The sequence below is a fragment of the Sus scrofa genome, chromosome 1, assembly GCF_000003025.6.
Source record: "Sus scrofa isolate TJ Tabasco breed Duroc chromosome 1, Sscrofa11.1, whole genome shotgun sequence".
In the NCBI taxonomy this organism is placed as follows: Eukaryota; Metazoa; Chordata; class Mammalia; order Artiodactyla; family Suidae; genus Sus; species Sus scrofa.
Window position 1 is genome coordinate 224,468,064 of NC_010443.5, and position 27,779 is coordinate 224,495,842.

At 36.6% G+C, this 27,779-nt stretch overlaps 1 protein-coding gene across 1 annotated transcript in view; it reads right to left on the minus strand.

Moving 5' to 3' along the window:
* TRPM3 (transient receptor potential cation channel subfamily M member 3) overlaps window positions 1–27,779 on the minus strand; it is an 849,162-nt gene that overhangs the window by 634,801 nt on the left and 186,582 nt on the right.

The window sequence follows — 27,779 nt, forward strand, 5'->3', positions numbered from 1 at the left end:
TACAGTCACATTCTGAGATACTGATATTTGAACTGCAATGTATGAATTAAGGTGGCATACAGTTTATTCCATAATACCCTGATATCTAACTTCTTTACAACAGATGCCCTTTGTCCTGGGACTTGCAAAACCAAGTATACAAAATGCTTACTCAGGAATTCCTGTAGCAAATGGTGAAGGGCTAACTATGTTATAATAAGTCACAGGTTTTTAAAGAGAAAGCTCTGAGAAGACAGGGAATGATTTCAAAGGCTTTATCATGAACCAGGTACATCTCCAACTGACCTGGCCCCTGACTACCTCACAGTCCAATTCCCCACCATTCCACCTGTTCACTCCACTCCAGCCTCCCCACTGTTCTCCACTAGACCAGGCTCCACTGACTTGCAGGACGTTGGCCAGTGCTATTCTCTCTTCAGATGGTTCCTCTGCTATATTGCTACATGGCTTGTTCATTCACCTGTTCGGGATTCCACTCAAATGGCTCCTTTTCAAAGAGGCCTCCCCTGACGTATTTATTTAACCACTTCCCCTCAGTTGCCTCCAAACTTTTACACTCATTTTTTAAATTACAGATCACTACTTGAAATTATATTTCTAATTCTTTATCATCTACCTCCTACATTAAATTACGAGAACCAAATAATGGAGACCTTTATCTTGTTCACTGTCTCCCCAATGCCTACTACATAGAATATAGGAGATAAGCAATATGTTTACTCGCTGAATAAATGAACAATGACTGTATCAATTAGGTTAGTTCAGGCATCCTGACTGATAGGTACACCAGAGAAAGACGAATTAAGGTGGTATTTACATTTTATGATCTACATCTTCCAGCATAGCTGATTACTGATAGGATATTTTTCTTTTGCTCCGATATAATTTCAGTAAATTGCCTTAATCACACTGGAAATTTTCAGTAAATGTTTGTTTTCCTTAGACATGAAACTGAAATTTAGGTATTACACACACAATGTTCAATGGTCAAACAGTTGCCAATCGGACTGGTTCCCAGAAAGTCACAATATTCAAAAACTGGGGTTCCTACATTTGCAAAGGGCTCTTGGCTGATGCATACTGTTTTGCACATACTCAAAACTCAACCATAAAGGTAGAAAATATTTTTTTACTCTAACGAGCTAATGCATACACCAAAGGTCAAGCTCACAAAATGCTTCATGACTTCCTTTACATGGTTTATTAATTTCTTTCCTGATAATCAAGTTGTGGGACTATAAAGTAATTTTTACTTACCATGGTAGGATAAAAGTTTAGACAGCTTGGCAACTCTCTATGGTTTATAGATGCTATATAAAATTAATAGCCCAAACCAAAAAAACCACTTCCAGGGACACAGATGTGTCTCCATTCTCAAATTTGTTACACAGTATGTGTCTCTTTGTTGATATTTAGAGCACCTGATTCCTAGTGTTAGATACACAACTACGTATGGATTGTGGTAAGGTATTTAACTTCTCTGAACATTAGTTTCCTTATGTATAAATCAAAGAGTGATTGTTCAACATGTGTTGTTTCTTTTGATTCTAAAGTCCTATCATTTATTTCTCCTATCATTTGATTCTCCTCTCAATCAAATGTTCATCCTCTCTCCATCTTTCCCCCAGATGTGCAGATGTAAATAAAAAGAAGCAACTGGAAAAGTTTAGGAAGAGTAGTGACCTTCATTTATTAAGAATCGAAAGAAAGGTACTAACTATTCACTCATAATTAACTGCTGTTCCCAAACCACCAGCGAACATTCTAGGGATGAATTAAGTTATCACCCCTCAGGTCCTAAGAATTCACATAACACACAACTCTATTTTTCAAACTGGAAGAAAATAAGCAGTATTCTGCTAATATCCATTAAAACAAAGGCAGGTAGCATTCAGTTAGCTATGATGACTCATAATTTCAACTCTTCACAAATAAGATACCCAAGTCACAAATATTCCTTAAGTTTCCTCAGGACTGAGGCAGAAAAATATATCTATGTCTGATAGCAATTATCTACTAAAATGCTCAATAATTGGTCACAATATGCCACGTGTCTCTCTCCCTACAAGTACTGTGTAAAACTTTTCATATATTCTGAGCAAAAAGAAAATCCACATATAAAAGTTGCTAAGTGTTGAAACAGCTTAGTTCTGAGCTATACCAGAAATGAGTAAGATTAGGCTGTGTGGTTTTGACACTTCTGAATTCATGACTTTGACCTATCTAAAGGTTTTTAGTATACTCTTGAATCAAATATTCTTTGCTTTTGTCTGAATGAGGTGATGACAGTGAAAATAGTTCTAGAGCAGGTGTAATATGATTTCAACATCTGTCTAGATCACATCCTTTGAATATTTCCTTTTTGGGATTTTACATAGTCTTCCTTGATCCAGGCACATTTTTTCAGAAATCTGTTTCAACTTCTTCAAAGTGGCAAGGAGGGGAGGTGTGAATAGCAATAGAAAGTCCAACTTTTATACTTTTATTAGGTGATCTGGAAGATGAACCTCATCTTGTCTTTAGGCATTCCTGGTAAAATTTAATTCTTTCTTTTAGGTTTGGAGGCTATTTTCAAAATAAACATGAATATCCCAAGCAAAAGATTAGAAGGCTACCAATAAATGACTGGCAGACTTTTCATCTTCATATTCCTTCTTGGGGCATGTAGGTGAAATCTATCAATTTCTAATGGCTCATTACAATGAAGGATAAGCAAAACTTCAACATGTTTTTCAAAGTAACACCTTTTCTGCATTTCTGTAATGCATTTCTATGAAGAATAATAGCAGTAGAAGCATTAAGTTATTAAGATAAGCATTTTCTCCTCAGTAAATCTACTTTTTTCCCATCTCATATGGATCATGAACAATGTCTGCCACGGATGATTCCTGATATTTCAGGAAGTCAGTCTGGCTTCTTTCTTTGTGTATCATTCCCTAACTCAGGGGAAATGATAACTCTCCCTATCCAAATGTTACACAATGATGTAATTAAGTTATCAGCTCAGCTGCAGGAAAAATGTTCAAAGTGAAACCAGGCTCTGGTTTCATCCTTGATTTTGTCCTCAGTTAATTTTGATCATCTTGCTCCCTTATCTCCTAGGTCTCAGTTCTTAGGTTCCCATTGCTCCAATACCTAGTGATTATGTAACAAAGCTCTCTTTCTGGAGTTATTATTAAATGAAAGTACTGTGAATATAAAATTTACCATCACACACTTGTATATATGGAATGGATGGTCAAGTGGGACCTGCTGTATAGCACAGGAAAATCTACACAATATTCTGTGATAACCTATATGGGAACGGATGTGTGTATACATATATGACTGAATCGCTTTGCTACACAGCAGAAATTAACACAACATTGAAAATCAACTGTTTGCAACTGTTTGAAATTTTTTTTTAATTTGGCATTACACATCTTTATTCTTCAACGGCCATTTCCTCATAAACTCAAGGTGTCTCTAATCAGCAGAACTTTAAGCAATGAGATCATGTGGAGATTGTCAAGAAAATTAGGCAAAGGGGGATCTTCTTGGTGCTACTTAAATCACAACTCAGCATCATCTCCTCTTCCTTGTGGAAGGGCATTTGGGCTTTCTTAGTACACCTCAAATTATCAATGTTACTTTTGAACAATACTTTTGAAAAACTGTCAACACTGTTCCAAGATAGATTAATATTTTCTTTGCTATGGCCCTCTACCAACTATATAGTGGTCACCAAAATACAATGAGGTACAAAATATCTCAGACTAAAATATTTTAAAAGAACATATAATTGTATTGGGTCAAATGTACTTCTCTTCTTGAGATGGCCTTCCTTCCCTATCATCTTCCCTTGAAGAAGGAAAAAATGATAGAATTTTTAAAACTTAGTGCTAAAAACCCAATGTGAAGGTTTTAGCATTTCATGCAGTGAAAATTAGCCATATTAATACATTTTTATTGATAGCATTTTCACATACCACAATAGCAGGATACATCTGCTATCACAACCACTGGTATATTTTCTGAAGTTTCTCATGGATAAGCATTTCAAAATTCAGAACTCTCACAATTCAAATATCTTCAGGACACTTCTAAATCACTGAAATATTAAATAACATTCACCCTAGTTTAGTGTTCTATAGGAAAACATACAACCCCATTGATCCATGAAGTTATCATTCAAAAATCATCAAATAAATATTTTGAAGAAAATAAACTCACTAAGAAGTAGCATGCATTTAAAACAAAATCACCTTTCTACATCAAGAGTCATGAATCAAAAAAGGGATTACATTAGTTACAGGAAGTATTTGCATGTTTCCTATGACATAAATTCAGAATATAATTCAAAAGGAAATACATGCATTCATTCCTTAGAATGGTAACATAGTATGCATTTCTTAGAATGAGTAAGTTGATGGACTCTTTTTATTCTTTTTAGTTAATATGAAAAATATATTTTCATGCAACTTACTGACTCAACTCCTTAAGTATACCAAACACAAAAGTTATGCACTGAAATTATTTTATCCGATACAGTCTCATGAATTAGAGTTTTAAAAGATTGATTTGTCTATTTAGATCTTTGTTAAAAGATTTCATTGTATTTAGAAAATGGAATTAATTAGGGCAGCCTGTGAAATTTATTCACAACATTCGCTACATAAGAATTTATTCGCTTGAAATGTTTCATTCTTTTGTCAAGGATTAACAGACATTTATAGCATCTAAATATAGCTCAGAGGAATAATTTAGGGCACCTTGAAATTCATTACATAAATGTAAAGTTTCTTTCCTACCGGAACTGGATGAGATTTACACGTACCAATTTTTGCACCTGTATCAGATTCTTTGTTGGAAATTTATTTTGTAAATTTGAAAATAATTTTCTACATAGGCACTGAATAATTATTTGAATTTTGTAAATTTAAAAATAATTTTCTATATAGATTCTGAATAATTATTTGGATTTGGGGGGGAAATTTAAAATTAAATTATTATTATAGTCTTAAAAATGACCAATAGGGGAAAAGAGATTCACCAGGTTAGAGTTCCTGGAGGGCAGGAAGTATGTCATATTCATCATTTTATCCCTGACACCCCATTCCCTAGAATAAGCAATCAACAAGCATTATCTTGAATGACTCAAAGAATAAATGCATTATAAATCTAGCCATGACTTTTAGCCAATAAGATACATTATTACCACCATCTGGCCTTATCCATTAGTTTAACATCTTTTATCTAAGTTTATATTTACTCTAATACAGAGAGTTTCTGAAAGTGTCAATATAACTTTAAATGTTTTCATTAAATACCCAGAATTAAACAACAACAACAACAAATGTATTTTTTTTTCATGTTTGGAACAACAAAAAAAATTGAAACAATCATTGTGTTCAATAATTTTGCAAAAAAAAACAAAAAACAAAAAACATTTTTAGTGTTCAAGGTAGACTTGGAGAAAGAGAAGAGGAAAGGCAAAAAGAGACAGTAAGAACATGAGAGGGAGAGAGGGAGAAAGAATACCAACCTTTTTAAGAAATAGCAAAATAGAAGTCTGTGGTCTACCCATTGTAGGATTAAGTCGGCTACAAGGAATTCATAGAGTGGAAACTAGGTCATGCCAGGAATAAAATTTTAATTGAATGTTTTTGGCTTCTAGAAGGATAGCAACTTTTCTGTGTTGAAACTTTGCTACAATGTAGATTGTGCTTTATATTATTAGCTGATCATTAGAATTTTTATGAACATCGTGTCCTTGTTAAGCTATTTCTTTTCTTTCCAAAGACACAAAAAAGCTTTTAAAGTGCTCTGAGTTACTTGGCTTCCATGAGGAATGCAAATGGAGGAAAGTACCTCAAAATTATCACTTCTTTGTAAGATTCAAAGTTAATAGCAGAATACATTCCCTTCATCTACATGCACAGTCCTTCAAATAGACCTTGAACCTCAGGCAATCACACACTCACCAGTTCTCGTTTCAACCTTTAAGTTCAAAATTTTCTTTAGTGGTAACAATGGCAAAGCTGCCATAGCTTTTCCTGCTCATGCCCTCACAGCTCTTTTCACTATAATTCTGGTGGCCTTTTTGTAATCATCTAGCCAAAAATTCAATTGGTTAACACTTTAAAAATAATTCTAGTTTGAAATCTGGATTCATATAAAAATGCATTACAGAATATACTGGAATGCTATTACATAATGTATGAATGCTTCATAAGCTTACTAATTTGATATGAAATCTAAACCCAACTTGCAAGAAAAAAAAAATTATATAAATAAACATTATGTATGCAGACTCATTTTAAAATTAAAGGTTTAAGATATGGACCTTGTGTTGACTTAAAATATTCTTAGGTGAAAACCCATACCATGTGATTTTTTTCAGGACATTCATTTCATCAGAAATCCAGGAGCAATGCTCATTTTGCCAGTGAGAGCACAGAATCAAAATGACTCAGATATATATTGCTTTTGGAAGGAGACTTTAAGACAAAAACATCTCTCACATTTGCATATGTGTCAACTTGGGAAATCACTGCCTCTTAACAGATTTAAATAGTTTTTTGTGGCAGACAGATGTGGAAAGTAATATTTCAGGCATAAGTTTTCACTGTCCTTTAGCAGCACAAGGTACTGAGCTATGCACAGAGCATGGATGTGATACAGAATAGAAGCCACAAAGAAACGAGGAATCACCAGCTTAGGTCATTAAATCCACAGAGGCAGTTTTTATTTTTATTTTTTAATTCTTAATGCCAAATGTTGGCACGAGCCACAGAATGACTTTCAGCTCTAAAAGGCTGATTTGGTAAAATGATGGGTTAACTGAGGAAATGTCTAATTCCCCTAAGCCTAACACCCTCTATAACCATATGATCCTGCTCTGAAAAGGCTAGGTCCTTGACTGGGTAAAATGACTTAATTTTCTCTAATTAAGCTTGACTTTTGTTAAAAGAACAACACATCAATGAAGGGATTTAGATTCTGATGCAATTCCACTCTTGGATATATATCCAGAAAAAATGAAAACATTAATTCAAAAAGATATATGCACCCCAATGTTTACAGCAGCACTACTGACAATGGCCAAGATAAAGAAGCAACCCAAGGGTCCATCAACCAATGAATGTGTAAAGATGATGTACAATGGAATAGTATTCAGCCATAAAAAGAATGGAATTCTGCCATTTATAGCAACGTGGAACACACCTAAAGAAGATTATGCTTAGTAAATTAAGACAGAGAAAGACAAATACCATATGGTATCATTTACATGTGGAATTTAAATGATTACAAATAAGTATATCTAGAAAAATAGAAACAAACTCTCAGATAGAGGAAATCAACTAGTGGTTACCAGCGGGAGAGAAGGTGGGAGGAGCACATCAGGGGTATGAGATTAAGAGATACAAACTACTGTGCATAAAATAGATTAAACAAAGATATATTGGATAGCACAGGGAATTATAGACATTATCTTATAATAACTTTTAATGGAGTATAAACTATAAACATATTAAATCACTATGTTATACCTGAAACTCATATAATATTGTAAATCAACCATATTTTCATAAAAATTCAATTAAACTGGATATCTAAAAATTTAGTTCTACAGTATTCAACTCAGAACCTAAAATAATTCTATCTTACCAATATTGCTGTTATAATTGCTTATTACTGACACTACTATCATTTTACTTTTATAATTATTAGTAGTACTACCTCTATTACTATGACCATTACTATCTTTACCACAACCTGCGCTGTCCTCTTGCTCTATAGCATAGCAGCTTATCTTTTTATTGCCTTTGGTATAACTTGCAATTTTTCTGTTTAACTCTTCACTTTCTAAAATATAAGCCACATGACAGTAGGAATCCTGTTTCCACATAAAATTGTGCTTGATCCATTGTAAGTACTCAATAAAAATAGTCTGAACAAATGAATGGAGGAATAAATTATTGCTAATGGGGGCTTATATTTACTAATCATTTTCTATGAACTAATATGCTGTGATTACATTATATAATTAGTCGGCAGTGTCAGCCTATAAGGGAAAGAAGTGTTAATTATCTCAATTTTATAGCCAATAACATATGCAAGGCTTAGGGAGGAAGACAAAAGGAGATACAGACACTTCAAGTTCAAATACTCAAAAGTTATAAACCAAGCTAATAAACTGTTACATAAAATACATTCTCTCTTATCTTGGCAATACCATCATAGCAACATTTAAGATGAGGCTTGAATTCCTGAATTTCTCAGATTCTACACAGGGACACAGAAGCATGGGAAAAGATCATTCTGGACCCCCACCCTGGAACCTACCTCTCTTATCCCCTACTCTAGCTTCATCCCACACTGCAAGGACATCATGTGCACAGTCTGTGGACATCCCAGCTCCTATGTCTAAGTGCAGTCCCTGCCCCATCACACTTCTCTCCCTGGAGGACACTGTTCCTGCGGTCCATCCATGGAAAGACAGGTGAGGAGAGAAGCCCGTGAAGGACCCGAAAGTGGGTATGAGGTCATCTGTACAAAATGCCGCAGGAATCCAAAAGCATCTTCTATAAGTAGAGATACAGGCTCCAGGTAATCATATCCCCCAAGCACCAAAAATTCTTCTTATGAAGAAAGGTGTGGTCAGAGGAAGGCCAGGGCAGAGCTTTCTAAAACAGGGACCCCTTTCACCAGGGTCTAAAAATAAAACTAAGGCTCAAAGTTTGAGCCTTAAGAGAATGAGTGGCAGTCTGATTTCTAATCCAGCCATTCTGATTCCAATATTCATGTTTTAACTACTCTAATTACCTTTTCACATCATAGGAAACATAGCAAATGATAATGTCTGTAATGCATACTGAAAGAAATCATTCAAGGCAACCTAAGCCTTGTCATGCTGCCTTGAATGCTAAGAGGATCAATGTTTAGACATATCAAAAATCATTTGAGGGAAATCAGTGCCCTGAACACTAGACAGTTGAGCCCTGTGCTTTACTTTTCACTGTAAATGCCATGAAATTATAAAGGTGACATAAAAATGTAAGCCAGACTATGTGAAAAAAAGGTAATTTCATTCCAACAAATGTTACTGAGTTTTTGCTTTGTACCAAATACTCTGCTAAGTGCTTATGGCAGGGAAGTGAGAATGGCTACAAAGGTAAATAAGATTCAGTCACCAGCTTCAAAAGATGTGACGTGTTGGGGAAAATGCAAATGAACCACTGGATACAATAAAGTAGGGTAAGTTAAGAGATTTGATAGCACAATAAAAAGGTTATAAATACAAGGAATATTGGGGTTAATTCTCAATGAAGGATCAGGAGAAGGAGTTTATGAAAATTCAGCTGGCATCTGAATGGATCTTGAAAGATAAGTAGAATTTTATTAGTTCAGGTTTGGTGGGAGGACTTTCTAGGTTGATAGAATAGCATGAACAGAAGCTGGCAATCATAGTTATTGGTACATCAGCAAGTCCAATGTGGGTAGAATGAAGACTACTCTGAGAGAAGAGGTTGGAAAGGTAGTTTTGTGTTAGAGTAAGGAAGACAATGAATGAAATGTGAAGACGCCTGAATTTTACTCTTTAGACCACAGGGAGAACTGATGAATCTTGAGGCAAAGAGTAACACAATTTTAACTGTTTTAAGAACAGAGCTGAAGAATTCATAAGAATAACTTAGTAGTGCCAAGGATGGGCAGGTGAGGTAAGCTTTAAATAGGGCAGTAGTTGTGGAAATGCAAAGAACTGGATAGAAGATTGATGGAGAAGCTGAATAAACTCGAATGACTGATCACTTGCTAACAGGCTCCCAGAAGGGGCTGACAATGATTTGAAAGTGTCTATCCTGTGCAACCAGAAGGATAGTGGCTGAAGGCTCAGGAGACATGAATAAATCATATCAAATACATGGGGGTTGGAGTTTATACTGGAAAAGAGGAGGGCTCAACTGCCGCAGAGAGGGAAATAATGAAAAAGATATTAACAGAAAAGTACTGGTAAGAGTATCTTAATAAAGAATGGTTTGTATTTTCTCAGTAAAGAAGAACCCAAGATCATCAATTGAGAAAGAAGAGATTAGAGTATGCTTGGGGTTTTAAATAATTTTTAAAAATTTAAGTTGTGAAGTCTGAATGAGGCTGTGGGAAATGGATTGTGGAATAATATGGATCCTTATCTGGTTGCCTAATATACCCTTTACTTGATCCACTGATGGAAGGAAAACAATTCAATAGAATTTCTAACACTATAATGATTTTCTAAGAATACTTTATGCTCCCCTCCAGAGTTAGTAGATTTTTGAATGATATTTTTATTTTCAAATTATTTATATTTTAGTAGTTCCCATCGTAGCTCAGCAGTTAACGAATCTGACTAGGAACCATGAGGTTGTGGGCTTGATCCCTGGCCTCGCTCAGTGGGTTAAGGATCCAGTCTTGCCGTGAGCTGTGGTGTAGATTGCAGACACGGCTCGATCTGGTATTGCTGTGGCTCTGGCCAAGGTGGGCAGCTACAGCTCCGATTAGCCTGGGAACCTCCATATGCCATGGGTGCGGACCTAGAAAAGGCAAAACGACAAAAAAAAAAAAAAGTATTTATATTTTAGAAAACAATTAGAAAAAAAGCCACATTTGTCAAGTCTTTGTCAAGTCTGCAAACAAGACTGCTAATACTTGGATTTGTGAATGGATGAAATCAATGAAAATGAGAGTTGAACAGCAACAGAGAATTGTATACAAACTAAATAAAATTACTTATAAGTGTTTCCCCTTTACACTTTTTAGCACATGATTCTGGAAAATGAGATGTTTCCCCAAGGCTTTCAGTCTTGGTTATAATAGAAAAAGGACTGAGATTTTCATCTAAAAGGAAAAAAAGAAAAGTAAACAATGGCTTTAACGAAAAGCACCCAGAATTGAATTGGCCCTATTTAATAGCCAGTTATACAAATAACTGGTTTCACAAAATTAACTGACATTCGCCTACAATATTATCAACCTACTTTTAGGGTGTGAATAATAATGGGATTTATTTTGTCATCCCGAAAGTGGCCTCTATAAATTCACACAGTTCTAATTCATCTACCCTAATATCAGGAAAATTTAGTTTTAAGACACTTTAATTAGTGCTCTCTCTGTACTTGGTAGTTACTACCATTTTAGCCTCTTCAGGTTTTATTTGCAACCTATAATTCTAATGAAGTGCAAAACAAAGATAGATCACCAAAAGGTTACCTTTCAGGATACTTAATAAAGACGGAAAAATAGAAACTCTATTTCATCTTTTCCTCTTTAGGCCGCACCCACAGCATATGGAGGTTCCCAGGATGGGGTGGAATGAGAGCTATAGCCACTGGCCTATGTCAGATCTGAGCCATATTTGTGACCCATACCACAGCTCACGGCAATGTGGGATCCTTAAACCAGTGGTGAGGCCAATGATTGAACCTGCATCCTCATGGATACTAGTCAGATTCATTTCCACTGAGCCACAACAGTAACTCCAGAAACTTTATTTTAAATGCTGGACTATTGAACTACTAGATTCAAGGAACATAGCCTACTGAGCTCCAAAAATCTAAAGTTATTTCAGCCAGAGAAAACAGTGGCAGCAGGAAGAAATAATGGTGACACCTAAGAGGAATAGTCAATATCAATTGTCGACTCATTGCATGTGGGGGTCAAAGGCAAGTCCAAAGTATCTTGGAGGTGACTTGGAGAAGGACTGGGACAGCAAGGCTCAAGCAGTCAGGAGAGAAAAGAATCAGAAACACTGGTGGAATGAATAGGAGGAATTGGAAGGGAGGAGAGGTATTCCATACTCACAAAATGAGAGGTAAGGAAGAGAGACTCAGTGATGACAAATGGAAGATCAGTTGATGGGATTCCTCTGAACTGACCTTGATTTTCTCAGGGGCACAAGGTAGTCAGCCTAGTGAGAGGGAATAGCTGCTGTGGGAAATGGGCTAGTGGAATACAGGACAGAGTCCTGTCTTTAGCCTGGTCCTTACTGATGGTCTAGAATTACCATTCCTTGCAGAAATAGGAAATCCAACATTTATGAACCAGGGTTTAAAACAAGCAGGCCCAGAATTCCAACTCTTCATTTAAACAAGTACTCTATTTTGTTTTATTTTGTCTTTTTAGGGTCACACCCACAGCATATGGAGGTTCCCAAGCTAGGGGTCTAATCAGAGCTGTAGCCGACACAACCACAACAACGCAGGATCCGAGCCACATCTGTGACCTATACCACAGCTCATGGCAATGCCGGATCCTTAACCCACTGAACAAGGCCAGGGATCAAACCCCCAATCTCATGGTTCCTAGTCGGATGCATTTCCACTGCACCATGACAGGAACTCCATTAACAAGTACTCTATTTCAGTAGCTAGAGTGAAGGCTTTAAAATAGGTATAATAATGAAATATTTGAGGGAACAGAAAGGAAACCAGCTTTTCCTTGACAGCACAATCTCAAAGGCTAATGGATCATCATTCCTAACGTGTCCACAATCTAAGAACTTTAAAACTACTGAGATTTTGAGCAAATTCTCCCTCAATTCATCTCTCTCAGAGCTGAATTTATTCAAGCTCTCCCACACTTCTAACAACTGAAAGAAAGGTGGAGCACCAGAAATAATCATTTGTCTGCCCTAAGCCCATCCACCCTTCTTGGTTGTTTTTCATTGGAAAATTCTCCCTCTACCATGTAATTCATTGGTGAACTGAACAGTTAGAGCAATCATGGAAAACCAATTCCAGTGCCATGGATTGGTTTAGAAAGGAGTGTGCCTACAACCAATTCTGCCAACAAGACTGAATGAGTTGAATACAGGGCCTCTGGGTATAGTCATATGTTATTTTTTTCTTCCTGTGGACATTCTGGTGTTGAATATGATTTTGGAAACAGGTAATCATTTAGTAATCAGGAGAGGACAAGCCAAAAGACAAAGCTGACAGGCTGGAGATGGTAGAAGGGAAAGGCAAAAAAGTTATCTGTCATGGTCTGTGTTATCCAACCCTAGAGACATCACATCTTGGTCCACTTTTTTTTTATAAGAGGTAATAATGCATTTCTCTTATATCTTACTTTGAGCTTTTGTTGGTTTGTTGTTACTTGGAATAAATCCCCTTTAACTGATTTAAGGGGGAGCACATGAGAGAAAAAGCTCCTATTCTTAGGTGATTACCAATGTCTCTCATTTTCTAATTGATTCTCCCATTCAGCAAAGGCACTTTAAACAGAGCCCTGGTATGAGTTATACATATGTCCAATTATTGTTATATTTTTACATAGATCCCTATGGTTGTCAACTTCCCTGAATACCAGCCTTCTGGAAGAGCCCTCCAGATCATAAATATAAGTTCTGGAGTTCCCGTCGTGGCGCAGTGGTTAATCAATCTGACTAGGAACCATGAGGTTGCAGGTTCGATCCCTGGCCTTGCTCAGTGGGTTAAGGATCTGGCATTGCCGTGAGCTGTGGTGTAGGTTGCAGACGCGGCTCAGATCCCGCATTGCTGTGGCTCTGGCGTAGGCCGGTGGCTACAGCTCCGATTGGACCCCTAGCCTGGGAACCTCCATATGCCGCAGGAAGGGGCCCTAGAAAAAGAAAAAAGACAAAGAGAAAAAAAAAAAGATTGTAAATATAAGTTCTGTAAATTGTGGAAAGAAGAGAGGCTTATACTACAAAGTACAAAGAAAAGCCATTTGAGGATACACAGATACAAATCTTCAAGAAGAAGAATATGAAAACAGATTTATTTCAAAGCAGATCATATCTAATGAGCTTTAAGATGTCTATGACTTGCTTTTAAACAGTAGCAATGAAAACAGTGTTTCAAGTGGAATATACTCTGACTTAAAAAGAGCATTTCCAAAACTTGGTCATTTTATTTGTAGACTGCTAGTTAATAGCCAAACTTACCTGGAACATTTTTAAATGCTCTGAAAGGATGATCATTGAATGTATGATCCCCTAAAGCTTCATTTTATAAAATGTCAACCAAAATTCTTATTATAAGGCCAAATCAAATAAGTTAATGAGGACATATTTGCAGAGGAAAAATTACCAACACTTAAAACTATATGTACATTTTTTTAAAGCTTCATTTGCCTGCAAATATGATAAAATCATAGTTGAAAATATATTAGAATTCTGATGTGGTTGTACATTTTTACCGTAAATATTTAAAAAAAAATCAGGATTTTTTTAATCACCAAAGGAGGTGTACACGGTCTATATTTTCCTATGAATAGTAGAGCTTAAGCTCCCTATATGGAATCACACTATTATAGTCTAGTAACATGATGCTATTGTGTAAGCCAACCAAAAAGCTTTAAACAAAAGCATCACACACTCACACACACATTTTGTCCATTATAAATATATATATTTGTGTGTGATTTTTCTCATAAAATTTAAAGTCTCCTATGCAGCTTTCTGTTGCCTTTAAAAGAAGAAAAAAAAAGTCTTCCTTAAAGTACAGTTTAAACAAATAGAATGGAAAATTTTCGCAATGACTATACTTTAAACAAATGTCCTAAAGAACGTCTCTTAGGGAAACTTCTGCATGCCTGGTATTGCAGGGTGAGTCCATGTGATAAGGAAGAACTACAGGAGGAAAGCAATGTACAGAGGACAAAAAAGCAATCAAGATGAGTGGGTCAAGAGTTCTTGAAAACAATGGAGAGATGCCATCAAGTGGCTGAAAAAAGAATTCTTTTTGGAGGAAAGTTTTCCCATACACTGCCATCTGGTGGCCAATATTTGGGAATCATTTTAGACTGACAAAATGATACAACGTGAATATTGATCTTTCACATAGTCCATCATTTAAGGCTTGGTAACTCCCCACTGCCATTAAAAGAGTAAACCCCATTAACACTTCTTATGTATTTAGAATAATGACAAATTCATAAGGAATATTAATAATGGATTATCAGCCACAATTCTATGGAAGAGAGGCAATATGTTTAAAATTATTACATCTGGTTCAAAAAATGATATTTAAGAAATTTTTCGATAATAAATTCAAATTCATCAGATATTTGCATTTTCGTGTATTTAACCTTGAAGATTACACACACACACACACACACACACACACACGCCCACACGCCACCACACATCTGTGGCATATTGAAGTTCCTGGGCCAGGGATGGAACCTATGCCACAGCAGCAACAATCAGTCACAGCAGTGACAATGCTGGATCCTTAAATCTCTGAGCCACGAGGGAATGCCATGAAGCTATATTTTTTTAAAAAACTGGCTCATCAAATTTTTACCTTTCTTTCCCATGTCCATTGGCAGCCTAATGGTAGCATCATAGGTTACTGCTATTGCTTTTGTTTTACTCGTTTGCTCTTTACCTAAACTAAACCTATAGATTAATTCATTCATTTCCATCTTTAAGAAAATATTTCTTGACAATCTTCATTGAACTTGGCACTGATCTAGGCATTGGTTATACAATGGTAAGCAAAAGAGATTTACCCTGCACTGCAGAAGCTTAAATGCAATCTTGTATACATGACAAACACTTGAAGAGATATATTTGTTCACTGCTTCAAAATACACGTTTTGAGTATATACTATGCCTTATGTTGTTTAGGGATCTATTAGTGAACAAAATAGATAAGGATTCTTCCTTTCAAAGAGTGCTTTCAAGTGTAAAGAAGCAAGTGAACAAATGTTGTAAATAGAGATCCTTTCTAGGAATTGACATTTTATCTGTGATGGAAAACATGAGAAGGAGCCAGCACAGAGAAATGCAAGAGCCAAGAGCAGGAGAACAGAACCACAGGTGCATATGTCAACTCCTAAGATGGGGAAAAGGGAGAATAAATGGAAGGAAGAATGAATGAAAGAAGAAAGGGTATTCTTACATTTTTATACAAAGTTTCCCTTTACTCTTTTGTTCATTGGGAAAAATGAATTTGAGAACAATCTACTAAAACCCTATCACAGCTTTCTACACCTTCATTAATCCTAGAGCATGACACTTTTTTTCCTTTTTCAGCTGCACCTCTGTCACAATGACTCCCCACGTCAATAGTGCTGTAAAAGTCCCTGGCTAGGAACAACTTCTTCCAGCATAAAACTGTGCAATATTTATTGGGAGCAGGTTTTAGTAACTAAAATTAATGACTTCCCTGCATCCACCGGGCTAAAAGGAGCCTTATATCCCCAGGGAATGTATCTAACACAGGAGAAACAGCTCTGAAATAACCCAAAGATACCTTCATTACAGAACTTCCCTGAGTCCTTCACTCGAACTTGGTTCTGTATCCTGGGACCTCAGGTAGCACCATGGACTCACTCTACAGAATTACACTGGAATATAATGATTTACTTCATATATCTGTCTTCCTTACTACAGCGTAAGTCCAGAAGGGCAATTATTTATTTTTGTATCCCCAGGATCCTATTCATTAAGAGATGTTCAACACATGTGTGATGAATAAAGAAAAAGGAAGCTTAGCACTAATTGTAAATTTTCTGATTCAAAGGAAAGTTTTTACTTCATAGTAAGCAGGAAACTATGCATTGCACTTCAGATCAATCATTTTCAACCTGGGGCAATTTTGACCTCCAGGGGATGTCTGCCAATATCAGGAGATATTTTTAGTTGTCACAAATGGGAGGGGGGTTGTGTTAGTCTCATCTCATTGGCAGAGGACAAAAATGTTGCTAAACATTACGCAAAATATAGAACATCCACCTACAACGAATCATTACATAGTCCAAAATGTCAATAGCAATGAGATTAAGCACCTCCTTCAGGTCATGATTTTAATTACTTTTCACACATAATAAAATGAAATAGCAGCCCCCAAATTTATCCTACTAGGGGATGCTTTGGTTTTATCCAAAGTTTTATGATCAGCCAAAATAGTATTTTTAAGATGTTGAACACAAAAGCACTTCAGCATTCTGGACTTGCATATCCTTAGATATTTGCAAAAGCTTTATGTGTCAATGATGCTAAAGTAAAATGCAAAATTGAAACTAAACTTGAAAATTCCCTGAGCAGACCAAACCATTTCAGCCATGTAAGCAAAACTAAATCATAAGCAAAAATTGTTTTATTTTGTTTTGCCTTTTTGTCTTTTTAGTGCCACACCCACCAGCATATGGAGGTTCCCAGGCTTGGGGTCCAACTGGAGCTATAGCCACTAGCCTATGCCACAGCTGCAGCAACGCGGGATCTGAGCCATATCTGCGACCAACACCACAGCTCACGGCAATGCCAGATCCTTAATTCACCAAGCGAGGCCAGGGATCAAACCTGTGTCCTCATGGATGCTGTTCAGGTTCATTAACCACTGAGCTATAATGGGAACTCCTGTAAGCACAATTTATTTTTATAAATCCTTCTGACAATCATAAAAGAAATTAAAGTCATCTCAAAAGCGTAAGATAATTACTTTTATAAACAATTTCCTTCCTTTTGGAAACCCTCCTCATTGTAAACAGTAAATAACTTCCTCATTTTCACTTTACAAGCCATCCTATAAGCTTCACATCAGTTTGGGATGTGAGAGGTCCCAGTTCCTGAACTCTGCCTATGTGTGCAATAAATTCGTAGGAAAAAAAACTCTTTTACTGGTCTGGTTTTAATTTTTATTGACAATGGTAGGATCAAATCTCATGCAGCCTCTAAACAGTCGAGGAGGTTACAGCAAGGAGAAAAGATGAACTATCCTTCCTTACCTCTCCTTCAGATAAGGTCTGGTGAAGTTTCCCAAATAGCAAGAGAAAGCCCCTCCCTTTTGGATAGCCTGTGTGTTGAAGTATGCTGATTTCTGCAGCCCAACTGAGTTCACAAAAGGATGATGTCAGGTCCTTACCAGACCACACATCCACTGCTGGGTCTGCTCTAAGCAAATATGACAAGCAGCCACTGCGACCATCTCCTTTCATGTCTGCCTTCCCACTGCTTCATCTCTAAGCCATCTTGCTTCCATCAATAGTCATGTTTTCTGTAAACAGTAACATGTTAACTAATTTTTTAAATGCTTAATTTAAAGAAAACGCTAGGTGATTAGTCAATAATGTGTGGTCTCCTATACCGGGAAACAAAAATGAATGGAAATTAAAGAAGAATGCTTTAGATCATCTTGCAAAACTTTGACAAGATGGTGATCCACCATCACACCAGTAGGTTGGCCAAATATTCACCTACCTTGCCCCAGTTTACCAACACCACTCTTCTCTTCCTCAGTCATCCCTTGATAGGCTCTCCATGTATCTCTGCTAAAACAACCTACCGTAAAACCTCCATTAGTGTAAAAACTGGCCAAAAGACACATGCTTGACACAAACGAAAGGTAAAAAGAGACAGAAGTTTGACAGTATTATTTTGCCTAATGATCTTAAAGTCTACTTTGCTTTTTTCCTTTAGTCTTGAGCTGTAATTTTTTATAAACCATGAGCAAAAACATACCTTTGCAACCTATAAAATGTAAGGTTTTGCTTGTTGTGACCCTGGGAAAGCCTTTTATTCTGTTCTAGCATCACTTTCTTATATGTAATCGTATGGGTCCTATACGCCCCTTTTAATTATAAAAACTCTAATGTTTTTCTTCTGAGTAAATTCATTCTCTGAATATCCCTTCTCCTGAGACAGAGCCGACTCCGCTGTTTGCTTCTTATAGACAGCTGTTGCCACAATTATCTGTTTTCACAAATGAAAAATCTACAGCCAACAAAGAGCAAGTGGTTAAATCTAAAGGGGAGGGCGGACCTATTTGTTTCTCCTTTGATCTCCTGCCAAGATCTGAGATGTGACATATTCAATCATGAGTTCATGCCTGAGAAGGCCATTCTGTCTTTTGTCTTTTATTCACAGACATGGTGACCAGGAAAGCAGAAAAGAAGATAAGTAACCTTCAGAGTTACAAACGCTCACCATTTGATTTGTGAACATTGTTTGTAGTAGACAGTGGCATTGGAATTCAGATATTGTTTCCGCTGACAATGTTTTCATGTCTGAAGTTGCTGTGTGCTAAATAGCAAACACAGTTTTGCCTCTGTGATTTCATTATAGTGCCTCAATTACACTGCATCTCTCTCCTCTAGTAATAAGGTGTCCATTTACCTCTACAAAAACGTGATTCCTTTTCTCACTGAGCACCAGCTACGTGCCATGTGCCAGGACATGGCACAAAGGGCACTGACCATTAGGAACCCCTAGTCTGGCACAGAAAGGGGCGATACACAATGTTTTCTTTTTAATAGATGTGATGAGAACTCCAAGAGACTTAAGTACCAGGGAGTATGGAGGACAAAGAGATCGACTGCTTGGGTCAGTCCAGGAAGATTTTACAAAGTAGAGGTTATTTGTAACTCATCCTTCATCTTGAAGGAAGAAGAGTTCACCAAGCAGATAAGATGAGAGGAAACACTCCAAGCAGAGAGAGAGCAGTTCAGGCAAGGCATAACAATGTATGGGACCCTGGGTCTAGAAACAGTCTAACAAGGTCAGAACAGAAGGTGAGTGTGTGAGAGAGGATGCAGGGAGTGGGTCTATAGTGATAGCGAGAGGCTGACCACACAGGCTCTTGTAAGTTACATTGAGAAATTTGTCTCTCATCATACAGGTTAATGTGAATTGGAGTGGCAAGTAAAATGGTATTTCACAAAGTGCATTCTGTAGAACACTAGTCCTCTCTGCAGTCAAAAAAGAAAAAAAAAAATATATATATATATGTTTTTGTTCAATAAAGTTTAGGAAAAATTATATATTAAAGACCCATGTGGATAACCATAATGTATAAATCCTGAACACTGTGGTAATTCTTACAACGATAAATCTTACAATGTTTAACATTATTTAACCCAGAATTTCCCCAAACATAACAGCTTCAACAACCTGCAGAATGAGTGTTTGTAGAGCAATATGGGAAAGGTCTAGCACTATGATTAGATTTGCATTTTAGAAGAGTTGCTCAGGTCATCTTTGAAAGTAATAAGTACTAGAGAGAGAAACACATAGGAAAGTGCTGTAATAATACAGATGAAGATGATGAGTTCTTAATAGGATAGCAAAAGAGACAGGCTCTTAGTTAAAGGACATTTAATGAAGACTTTTGAGAACATGGTAGCTGACTGGATGGAAGGTGGGTAATGTGTAAGAAGGGCGAGGAGGAGATGGACCCTGTTTTGTCAAACAGGGTAACTTGGTAGATGGTGGGGTCATCTGACAATAGAGGGAAATAAGAAGAAGAGCAAGTTGGGAGCAAAATAATGATGTTGTGCTGATGTGAAAACCTTTATGCCATGAGCTCAATGGCTAATCAATAAAATCATGTGATAATTATGACTAAAATATTCATATGAAATACTTTGCTTTATGATAATAAAGGTATGAGTCTGATTAAACTATTTGAGACATTTTTTACATATTTACATGTACAAACTTATCTAAATGGAATTGATTTACACCAAGAGAAAGTGAGTATTTGTAGCAATCCTCAGGAAAATACTTTCACAAAACCTGAAATCACAAATGAATGCATCTTTGTATTAAGTCTGCACTTGAATGCTGGCTGATTTTTAAAGCTGAGATAAGCAGAGTGCTTGTGGGTTTTTGACAATGTCATTTGACCATCAATACTCCTCCATTCTAAGCTAGTATCCTGGTAACTCAGTGAACTGCTTTAATTTTCATCCAGAGGTCTGATGGCCTCACTTCTGAAAATGAAGTGAGACTTTTTAATAAGACATAAAATTGGGGGGAGGGTAAAAGGTTGTTATGTGTTAAACTTTTCTATAGGATGATTTTCTCATACTCATTCAGTAAGTATTTACACCTCAAAACACACATCTGAAGATTTTCACCATCTAAAAGCATCAGGATTTACATTTTCCAAGAATATTTTATTTTATTAACACCATTAATGGTTTTTCATCAAACCAAAAGTGGATGAATGGCTAAAATTATGGGAACAAAATAAAGCCATAATAGGGGGACTCTCCCCACACCCCCCACTGCCTGTGCTGGGAGCTATTTGCTTTCCTGTAATAAAGACTTTTGCTTGTTTGCTGCCTGTTTGTTCGAGAAGTTCATTCTTCAGCTCCGTGAACAAGAATCTGGATCCAGCTAATATCTTTCCAAACTAAAGCCCCAACAAATGGAAGCACTTCTTGAAGCATTCTTCATTCCTGGAAGAAGAAGGACCACCAGAACCAGTCCTGGGGCCACTAAACACCAGCTTTGAGAAACAACACTAGAGTGCTTCTACCCTGATCCTTGTCTATAGCCCTGATCCTTATTCCACTCCCCAAACTCTAAAACCACCTCCTAACTCCTTCCAAAGGGGGCACAGTCGTTAAGGCATTAGCCTTCTGTGGCCCCCTTTGCCTGGCAAAGCAATAAAGCTATCTTTATCTCCTTTTAAAAAAATAAGGTAAATCACACAGTACTCACCAATGCACCAAGTGCTGCTCTGAAATATTTGCATGTATTGATTCATTCAGTTCCTACCATAACAGTATCAAGTGGGCATTGTTCTTAATCTTCCTTTATAGTTAGAGAAGCTGAAATTAAGTAGGGTATCCAAGTTCAGGCAGCAAAGCTGGGACTTACCCAAGCAGTCTGGCTAAGAGTATGGGCTCTTGACCCACTGGACTCTCTTAACTGTACTTGTCCAGCAGTAACCTTTCAAGCAGGGGTCCCCACGGTCCCCATGAATTCTTTTTATTATAGGGAGTCCAGCCATATAGATTTTGCGTCTATCCATCGTCTGGATTTTGTACATTGAGGAAAAGTTTCCTCTTATTCCTTATTATTTTCTTATTAAAAATAAATGACTTTCAAAAATTTTTGTAAATAAAATAAAAAAGAGTTTCCATTGTGGCTCTTATTAAAAATAACTGACTTTTCAAAAAATTTTAAAAATAAAATAAAAAAGTAGTTCCCGTAGTGAATTAAGAATCTGACTAGTATCCATGAGAATGTGCGTTCAATTTCCGGCTTCACTCAATGGGTTAAAGGATGCCATATTGTCTCAAGTTGCAGAATAGATCGTGAAGGCGGCACAGGTCTCGGCTCTGGTGTAGGCTGACTGCTGCAGCTCTGGTTTGACCCCCAGCCTGGGAATTTCCATATGCCGTAGGTACAGCCCTAAAAAGAAAAAAAAAATCAATATTTTTTAAATAAGTGACTTTTGGGATGACAAATTTACCTAGTAGAACTTTCATTTTGAATTTCTATCCCTTGAAGTAATGTTTTTTTTATTTTTTAACTAATTATGTCAATACTTCTAAATGTAGCAACATATTAAATTAAGATCTTAATGTGATTGCTGACTACTAGGTACTTGCTTTACATGCATCATCATATTTAAGCATCCCAAAATCCACTGAGTTTAGATAAGCAATTTGAGATCCAAAAGGTCAAAGAAATTTTTCCTGGTATCAGAAAACTGCCCTCTTAAAAATTATAGACTAATAATAGTAGCAGCATCACTACTTACAACAGCCAAAACATGGAAGCAACCCAAGTGCCCATCAACAGATGACTGGCTTAAAAAGGTGTGATATATATACATTGTGTGCAAAATTACTCATTCATAAAAAGAATGAAATATTGCCACTTGCAGCATTATGGATGAACCTAGAGAATATTATGCTTCGTGAAATAAATCAGATAAAAAGACAAAGGGTCTATGATATCACTTATAAGTGGAATCTAAAAAATAATACAAATGGGTCTATACACAAAACAGAAATCCAGAGACATAGAAAATAAACTTATGGTTACCAAAGGGGAGAGGGAGGTGAGAAGGGACAAATTAGGAGAATGGGATTAACGGATACAAACTACCGCATATAAAATAGAAAATAGCAAGGATTTACTGTGTAGCACAGAGAATTATATCCCATATCTTTTAATAACCTGTAATGGAATATAATCAACAAAAAAAAAATCACTACGCTGTACACCAGAAACAAAAACAATATTGTCAATAGATTAGACTTCAATTTTCTAAAATTACACACTTCTTACTATTCTTACTATTTAGGGGATCGTGAATGGATTTGTAAACTTATTACCTGGTGATAATAATTATAGTTGGGTAACTGACTTCCTCAATTTTATTTTAAAACTACATTTCTAAGAACTTCAATGGTCTTAAGGAAAACTATTAAAAAAAAAAACCTAAAAATCACTGTAACTCCATGTTTCACATTGACTAGTGTCTTTTTTCCCTTCTTTCTAAAAATTATCTTGATTTTACCTAAAATTATGCCCTAAGTGTTTTTATAATTACCATTTTTAATGGCAACATCTTATTTCACTTAGGTTTTTATTTCACTTAGTTGACATTATAACTTAAATTTTCTCCAAACATCTGGATTTAGTTTGTTCACAATTTAAAAATACTCTCAAAAAGTCACAGGAACCAAATCTATGCTGTTTTTCTTCTTTTGGGTTAGTTCTATGAAATTAAAATTTTTAAATGAGCAAGAAATGATGCAGTCAAAAGACTGCTTATTTTGCTTGAAATTTACTTCCAAGATCATGAGAAGGAAAAGTCTGGTGACTTTTTTGATTGGGCCTACCACAATCTACTTCATCTTTCACTTCTTTGATCCATAATTCTCATGATATTCATCACAGATGGAAGTGTCAATTAATATGTACATGCTTATGATAACACATTCCTTAGGCTAAGTGATCTTGTCTTATTTGCCTTCTCTATATTCTACAGCACTTAGATTTCTGTATAGAGAAGATAAGCAAAGCTGCGTGTTAATTTGGCATTGCGGTAAATCCAGAAACAAAGTGTCTGTGCATACGCACAAGGGCCACAGAACCAGTCAAAGGAATATCCACCCCAAACCTCAAATAGGAAACCCTTGCCCCTGTTCTAATTCAAACTAATCCTTAGGCCTCATTCTAGCCCACACAATTCAGGCTATTACCTTTGATTCAATTGTTAAGATTCTGAAGTAGCAGAAGAAGGAAAAGGAAACAAAAGAACAAAGAAAAGGGTCAAGAGCTGAGGAAGAAAACTGTCTAGAGAGTGGAGAGGAGAACTCATATTCACAAAAGTGGGTTTGACCTCCCTGACCTTCTCTACTGCCTGCTATCTCCACATTAAGTGACTAAGGAAAATCCCCAAATCAGCATAGGGATAGTCCCCCTCTTAGAATGCAATAATAGATAAGGCTTCTAATACATGAGCCTATAGCAAGTATAGTTTCTATGTGAGCATTACATTTACTTATTCCATCCTTTCAAAATCCCTTTGAGATGAGAACTACTATTACCCACTTTACAGAAGAGGAAACTGAGGCTTGGAAAGTCTGGGTGACTTGTTCAAGACTGCCCTTGAACAGAGCTTGAGTAAGAACCCAGACACGTGTGCTTCAGAGCTGCACACGTATCTATCCCTCCTCTGCCTTTTCTTAAGCTTCATGTCTGCCTTCTTTTCTTCCCACATTACAAAAGCATTCCAGCTTCCAGCCTCTGTGTCCCAAAGCAGAAATTTCTGTTAAGATGTACTTTGAAAATCCACTTAAGGCCAAATTAAAAAATTCTTAGAAGCATGTTGGTTACATGTGGGTGTTACCATTTTTCATTAATATAAGAGAAAAGAATGTTTAAATCTTTCCACAAGGTGTTTTAACAAAGAAATACACTTAATTTGGATGATAGCAAAGAAAGATATTTTTATAATATGCAACACCCACTCAGTTCTCTTAAATCCAAGTGTGGGATATTTATTATTTCAATATGAATTAAGAGAAAAAATGAATTAGAACTTTTCTGACACAAAGAAAAAGATATAAAGGTTAATAAAGCCATTCTCATACACCTTACAAAGTATCTTTTTAAAATATAAAAAAACTGCTTTGTAATTTAAAACTTTCTTTCAGCATAATGATACTGAGATGCCCTAAAGTAGTCAAATAGCCTGCCCTGCATTATCTTTCTGACATTAATTTCCACATGCAGCTCATTAAACTTGTTTTTCCTCATATCCTTTAGAAGAGAGAATCACTTAGATAAGAAATGGAACTATAAATAAGCAAGACTGATTTTTTAAAAGCCTTCTGTGAAATGGGTGAAATAGCTATTGCTTTATTGTCCCATCTGATAACATACACCAAGTTCAAGACACTTGATCCCAGTTTCAATAAGTGTCTAATCCCTCCTCACTTACCTTATTTGTTTTCAAACATCTGTTTTTAAAAGACACTCAAGCCTCTTTTAATTGTTTTTACTCCTCCATGACATGTAGCCTAGGGCTATTCAAAATTTATTACAATTGTTCAAGAATCATGGACAAATCCTCTTGATATTAAAAAACAACATCTTTTGTACATTCACATTTTCTGTTCTGAGGTCCACTAGTTGGCTGGCTTCATTGGCTATTTACTGTTACAGTTCTTCCCTCACACTGTCCCCTCTCCTAACCAGTGGCTATTCTCTTTCTCACTTCTTTTGTCCCCATATTTAAATTCAAGTGACCCATTCAATTAAAATTCAAAACTGTCACAGCTTATCAACCAATGTCACCTGCTGACTTCTCTAGGAAGATAAGTAATTTACTGTACCATTGAGCGTCAACCAACTTGCTGTGCTTGTCCCTCTCTGTCTAGAGAAAGAGAACTGGTACCTATCATCAGGGCCAATGTTATGATGACGTAGGGGCCTGTCAGACCTCTCAAACCTAAGGACTCCACTGCACCCAAACACTGAATCCTAGGATATTTGCTATTTCCTGGCTATTTTTAAATTCCAGCTCACCCCTATGTACTCCTCTGCACAATGCTACTGACCCGAAGCCCATGTGGACCTCTGCCTCCATTTTATCCTGCTCCCAAAATTATGTGATTCTGAACACTGAAACCTGGAGAATAACTTATCCAAAGAAGTCAAAATAGAGTTGAGGGCTATGAACATGGGTTAACCTAGTGATTTTTACATCATGAAAGAATAAAAAAACAGCCGTCTGAACCTTGATGTTCCAGCAAGAAAGGACAAAATCATGTTTCAATAGATGACAGAAACAATGCTTCACTCTGCTTATAGTTTTTTCTGCTATTTCCTCTTTCTCTGCCTTTGTCCCTCCAGTAATTCCTTACAGGCATCCTCACCCTCTTTTTATCTCTGTCTTTTGCCCCTTTCCAACTCTCTCCACAGAAGCAGAATGAGCACAGAAGCATAAATAAAAAGTTTTAGTGTTGTTTTTATTAATGAACCACATTTTAATCCTTTGAAAATCATATCCTTTTTTCTCCCAAGAAAGAAGTCACATGAAGTGAGGAAAGTTAATTTTAATTCCACATAATTCAAACTTTGGGGAAAAAAAAGGCAAGAAAGTTCACCCTGACGGTCATTTATGGCAAATTCATTCATGAAGAGAGCCTGAGGAGGTGTTCTACCCACTTGGAGCTTGATCTTTTCCTCATCCTGCCCCACTTGTCCTTCTCCCCATGTCCCATTCTCTTTGCTGACTATCTCACTCTGTAACTCTTGAATTTCATCTCCTTAGAAAAGCCTTCTAAGAACCCACACTAAGTTAACATCCTATCCACTAAAATATGCTCTAACACCCCAGAATATTACTTTATAGTATTTATCAAAAGTGTACTAGACAAATTATTCAAGTAATCATGCCTGTCTTCCCTTCTAGACTGGAAGCACATGATAGCAAAGTGCTTCTGTCTCCTTCCTCACTGTACCTTCAACACCCAGCACAGAGGCTGCCTATAGGGAGAGCTCAGTAGATGATTGCTGAGGGAATAAACACACACACACAGGCACACGCACACACATGATAATTTTCCTAAGTATTCTGTACTGCAGCTCCTTCTTGTCACTCCTCCAGGCCACAGAGAGATGTCAGGTCCCAGGGAGGTTCTTTGCTCAGTCTCTATTCATCATCTCTGCAATTCCTCTTAGAGCACCTAAAACTCCACAGCCAATACCCCACTTTAAATGCCAAGGCTTGCTCTTTCTGCGTGATTATTAATGAGATTTACTTTTTAGAATGCCCAGAGATGTGTGTGGCCATTTGTTTGCTGCCACATAATTGAACTTAGTGGACTTGACAGAAGATGGACTTGTATCATGTTTGCTAATATTCCCAGTGGGTGATAAATGATGAGAATCATCATCACATAAATAATATGAACCTCAGATCTTCCTGAGGTGCTGCCAAAGCTTCTAGGTTGCATAAGAAAAGACGGGAATTACTTTTCATCTCAGTGCATTTAGAAGCCCTTGAGATCAGTCACCCTTAAGCCCTGAAGTTGTTTCTTTTCTTTTCTTTTTCTTTTTTTTTTTTTTTTTTTTTTTGAAGTGGTTACAAGATTCTGATGAACAAAGGAGACAGCATATTTGCTTGGAAACAGTGAAATATTTTGCATTGATTACTATAAATGGTTTTGGGCAGACTGGTTAAGATAAATATTGATGAGCCTATGATATATCAAAGACTATGAATTGAGTTATATCATTATACAGTTATGATACTTAGAACTACATGGTCTTTGCAGAGGCCTCAATGTCCTAGCATGGGTTTATGGTGGGAAGTGGAGATAGATCTGTTTACAGGGATCAGAGAAAGCTTCTCAGGGAATGTTATATTTGTATTGAACACTGAAAGAGAAGTATAAATTCATGAGAGAAGTAAGGTTAGAGTACATTTCAGGCAGAGCAATCACATGAAAAAAAAAGGACTGAAAATAGCAGAATACATAGTATACTTACCAGTCACTACCAGCAGAGGAGTTAGGTGTGGGGTGTGGGCGCAGTG